The sequence below is a fragment of the Lactuca virosa genome, chromosome 7 (assembly GCF_052849685.1).
Source record: "Lactuca virosa cultivar CGN04683 chromosome 7, Lactuca_virosa_CGN04683_v6, whole genome shotgun sequence".
Classification (NCBI taxonomy): Eukaryota; Viridiplantae; Streptophyta; class Magnoliopsida; order Asterales; family Asteraceae; genus Lactuca; species Lactuca virosa.
The window spans coordinates 207,962,513-207,968,512 of NC_136432.1; positions in this window are offsets into that span (position 1 = coordinate 207,962,513).

Genomic DNA, 6,000 nt, shown 5'->3' on the forward strand with positions numbered 1-6,000 from the left:
CGATTCTTGATGAGTACTTTACCGTAGAAGTCGCCGATGGAAAATACGTTTCACTCAATGCAGTCATCCAAGATTGCACTTTCGATTTTTGCGGTCATAAATTTTCTGCCAATTTAGTTCCTATGGAACTTGGTAGCTTCGACATCATACTAGGAATGGACTGGCTATCCCAAAACCATGCTGAAATAGTATGTTACGATAAGTTCATTTGTATTCCTCTCGCCGACGGTCAAAGTCTTCGTATTTATGGCGAGACTCATTCGAAAAAGCTTAGTCTTATGTCATGTACTCAAGCTCGATCATATCTACGAAAAGAATATATGGCTTTCTTAGCCCATGTGGTGGAAACAAAGGTCAAAGAAAAGAAGATCGAAGATATTCCGATAGTACGAGACTTTCCCGACGTCTTTCCTGATGATGTATCTGGACTCCCTCCAGTACGTGAGCTAGAGTTCCGCATCGATCTTGTTCCTGAGGCTACTCCCATAGCCAAGTCTCCATATCGGTTGGCTCCAGCCGAGATGCAAGAATTGCCAAGTCAGCTCCAAGAATTAACCGATAAGGGATTTATCCGCCCTAGTACTTCACCCTGGGGAGCCCCGGTTCTCTTCATCAAAAAGAAAGATGGTTCGTTTTGTATGTGTATCGATTATCGGGAGTTAAATAAATTAACCATCAAGAACCGATATCCATTACCTCGGATCGACGACCCTTTTGATCAGCTTCAAAGAGCTTCATGCTTCTCCAAAATTGACCTTCGCTCGGGTTATCACCAACTTCGAGTACGGGAAGAAGACATCCCCAAAACCGCTTTCCGAACCCGCTATGGTCATTACGAGTTCACTGTTATGCCTTTCGGCCTAACAAATGCCCCTGCCGTATTCATGGACTTGATGAATCGGGTATTTAAACCTTATCTCGACCGTTTTGTTATCGTCTTTATTGATGACATCCTCATTTACTCCAAGACAAAGGCAGAGCATGAAAGACACCTTCGCCTAACTCTCCAAACGTTGCAAGGAAATCGGCTCTACGCTAAATTTTCGAAATGCAAGTTTTGGTTAAATGAGGTACAATTCCTTGGTCATATTGTAAGTGACAAGGGTATTTTAGTCGATCCCGCAAAAGTTGAAGCAGTCCAGAATTGGAAAGCCCCACGTACCCCCAAGGAAATTCGGTCCTTCCTCGGTTTAGCTGGTTATTACCGGCGTTTCATTTCAAATTTCTCAAAGATTGCTTTACCGCTTACTTCTCTCACTTGCAAGGGTACACCATTTGATTGGGGACCCAAGCAGGAATACGCTTTCCAAACCCTTAAACAAAGTTTGTGTAACGCTCCGATTCTTACACTCCCTGAAGGATCCGAAGATTTCGTGGTATTCTGCGATGCCTCCAATCTCGGTCTAGGTTGTGTTTTGATGCAAAAGGGAAAGTTATAGCTTACGCATCACGACAACTCAAAATCCACGAAAGAAATTATACGACTCATGATTTGGAGCTCGGTGCCGTGGTTTTCGCTCTTAAAATTTGGAGGCATTACCTTTACGGCACTCAATGCGTAATTTTCACCGACCACAAGAGCTTGCAACATATTCTTAATAAAAAAGAACTCAATATGAGGCAAAGACGATGGGTCGAGCTCCTAAATGATTACGAGTGTGAAATACGCTATCATCCGGGCAAGGCAAACGTCGTAGCCGACGCGTTAAGCCGAAAAGAACATGCCCATGCATTTCATCTAATATGTTCTCCTATCTTGTCCAATCTCAGCGACCGAATTCGAGGAGCCCAACACTCGGCAATTACCGAAAATGACATGTCCACGGGAATTGATGGGGAGTTGGAAACTAAATCTGATGGTATTTTCTATTATCAAGATCGCATCTGGATCCCAGATCGTGACAATCTTCGTATATTCCTGATGGAAGAAATCCATAAAATCCGATATTCCATTCATCCGGGCACTGACAAGATGTATCATGGCCTGAGAACCAATTATTGGTGGTCGGGAATGAAAAAGGATATTGCCTTATTCGTGGCCAAATGTCTTACATGTTCCAGGGTCAAAGTAGAACATCAACGACCCTCTGGACTATTGGTCCAACCAGAAATCCCCAGGTGGAAATGGGAAGCGATCGCCATGGATTTCGTAACCAAACTTCCCCGTACCACAAAAGGACACGACAGCATTTGGATAATCATTGACCGTTTGACCAAATCCGCTCATTTCCTTCCCATCCGTGAAAATTTCAAAGTCGAAAAACTTGCTCGGATTTACATCAACGAGATAGTTAGTCGGCATGGCATTACTCTCAGCATCATTTCAGATCGTGATGGGAGATTTCTCTCTCGGTTTTGGCAATCACTTCAAACAGCCATGGGAACCCGCCTCGATCTCAGTACCGCCTATCATCCTCAGACCGATGGTCAATCTGAGAGGACAATTCAAACACTCGAAGATATGTTGAGGGCGTGTGTCTTGGATTTCGGAGGAAACTGGGACTCTCATTTACCGTTGGTGGAATTCTCCTATAATAACAGTTATCATTCTAGCATCAAGATGCCACCATTTGAGGCATTGTATGGCCGTAAATGCCGATCTCCTATTTGCTGGCATGAAATTGGTGAGTCCCACGTGATTCGCGCAACAGTGGATTCTCCAATCGTTGGTCCTGAGCTTATCCAGGAAACAACCGACAAAATCACTCAGATTCGCGATAACCTTCTCGCAGCTCGTAGCCGACAAAAGAGTTATGCCGACAAGCGACGCAAACCGCTTGAATTTACCCTGGGTGACATGGTCATGTTAAAAGTGTCCCCATGGAAAGGTGTGGTTCAATTTGGACGCAAGGGTAAATTGGCACCACGCTACGTAGGCCCGTTTAAGATCATAAAAAGGATCAGACCAGTAGCCTACGAGTTGGATCTACCAACAGAGCTTAAGAAAGTTCACCCAATATTTCATATAGCCAACCTCAAGAAGTGTTTAGCAGACGAGAACCTTCATGTTCCTCTCGAGGATATCCAAATCGACGAGACAATCCAATTTATCGAGAAACCCTTGGAAATTGCCGACCGAAAGGAAAAGCAACTCAAAAGAAGTCGCATTCCCCTGGTTAAGGTCAGGTGGCAGTCGGCACGTGGACCTGAGTATACATGGGAGCGTGAGGATCATATGCGTACCAAATACCCACAACTTTTCTCTTAAGTTACTCTCTTCTTAAATTTCGGGACGAAATTTCCTAAAGTAGGGGAGACTGTGACATCCGCCTAAAATGGATTCGGGTCAACCCAACCCAATTGGAAATTTAATAAACCCTACTCAAGATTACTTGACGCTAATAGGATCAAAACCCATACACTACGATATAAATTGACGTTAATAGCAACATAGTATAGTACAACGTTATAACTATAATCAAATTAAATTATGATACCATATTAAAATCAAATCAAAGTATAATGCTCTAATTAAATTAAAAGAATCAAACTTGAATGCTATAATTAAACTTCAAATCAAAGTAGATTGTTATAATCAAATAATAACCTATCTTTTATAAAACTCCCTTTTTATAAACTTTACATTAAATTTTATAAAACTCTATTTTTATAAACTTTACATTAAATTTTATAAAAATCTTATATTAATTATGTAAAAGATGCTTGTGTTAGTGGGAAATTATGAAGACCACCAAAAGCAAAAAGATTATTCCCATGGTCTCCCACTCACACCTCCCATCCACTTTCCTTTCCTTTTTCTCCCAACACATTATTCTCTTCACCACTTAAACCTTCTCTATTCTTTCTCTCACTCTCAAGCTCGAAATTCATACAAGAAATACTCATATTCCAGCCAAGAACAATCTATTATACTCAAATCTTCATCCCTCTTGAAGCATTCATCAAGGTATGTTGTTAAAAGTTTCAAATTCATACAAGAAACAAATTAAATCCACCAAACTATCTAAAACTCATTTTATGCATAAAACTGATTTTTCTCAGAGTCCCATCAATAAAATAAGAAGTTCTGGAAATTTTCAGAAAATAACTTATTTTTATTGAATTACTATAATTATTGCAATAAAGTAGGGCAATAATTCACATAAAATACTTTTTGCATACAATAAATTCTGAGAAAATTCTGGGATGACCTATATATTGATTAAACATAATTTATGAAGTTTCATGCATTTATATTACTGTTTACTATTATTTATGATTTTATTGATTAATTAATAATGAAATATATAAAAAATACTTCCCATAGTCACAAATATCCGAAACTTATACAATGGGCTCTATATCATGTTATAAAACTATGGTTAATTTTACAGAATTTTTGGGAATCATTTATTATTTTTCCCGGATTTTGTTGTTGTTTAATCATTAAAGTATTAAATAAATACTAAAACAGTTCAGAAAAATATAAAATTTTTACAGTAATTAATATTATATGAAATAATGATTTCCTAATAGTTTCAAAATTTTTCAATACTGTTTACTATTTAAAACCATTTTCCTAAGTATTTAAGCATGTAAAAAATGCATTTTAATGATTATTTCATATAAATAATTGTTAAAATCTGTAAATAATTATAATTGGGCAAGTTATTATTTTAATAAGAAATTATTAAAATCTGGCCTAAATTGAAAATATAAATTAATTATGCAAAGTAATTAATTCAATTTAAAATTCATTTAACAAATGAATACCTTAATATTTTAATCAAAATGAGTTATTGTTAATTCATCTAATATAAGAATATGTGTCTAATTATTTGTATTAATACTCCATTCTCGTTTAGCAGTTCCTAAGCCAAAACTATTAATTATATTAGGTTCTACGCCATTTTGACCCGAACCGTCTATCGTATGACACACGCATTTCGTTTTGGGACTAATGTGAGTAATCTACCCCATATTTTATAATTTTCAATACTTTTGGGGTGTATCATGTGGTTCTAATATGTTCCAACTTCATTTTATTGTTTTATCACAATTGAGACATTGTTGGAACATTTATATGTGAGTCATTAATTGTATAACTATTGTTTGTTTACGCTACATGTACTTGTAGTGCATTACCATTTTTAGTCTAATCTCCATCACTATGCCCGTATTCTTGAGGTACGTTATGGACAATAATAGTGCTATTGGGTTGACCACCCCGCCTTGGGACGCTAAGGTGATTGATCGTACGTGGTTGAGTGTGTTTGATGATTAGATGCTCCATCCTATATATATTTATATATATATATATATATATATATATATATATATATATATATATATATATATAGGGTGAGGACTTATTGTTGTTGTTATCATTTGTTAATCAATTTTTGATTTATAAACCGTTATCTCAAATACAATTGTTTGCCGACTTTAAAAGAAAACAAATTTCAAATTATAAATGTTTCAACTTCACAATTTTCTCTACTAAAATTAGATTACTCACCAACTCTCGTAGTTGACCTGTTTTTACCCATGATGCAGATTTGAAGAATGAAGTTGATGAAAAATAGGTTGTGCCTTAGAAATCCACAAGACTATTTAAATTTGATGTAATAAATGTTGTTCGTATTTGGATTTGTATTTGTATATTGTGGATCTTGTTTGCATACTTAGTACTTAATTGAATCTAATCATATTATAACATAGTTGTCATGAGACTTTGAACAATATATCACGCCTTGATCGATTCCGACAAGGATCGGGGTGTGACAGTATTGGCAGTTACAGTTATTAGACTTATCCAAGTGGGAGACTGTTGGATTTGGTGTCTAAGCCCATAACTATAACTGGGATGTACTTGACCCGATTGTACCATGGTCCTTTTGGGTTGCCTTCACCAGTGCAATTTGATAGGATGGACTTTTGAGAATAAGGTTATTATGATTTATTAATATATTACAAGTATAATATATTAATATGAAATCATATTATTTAATTAGTATTGATCAAGAAATAATTTTGTGATCAAAAGAGACTAATTAAATA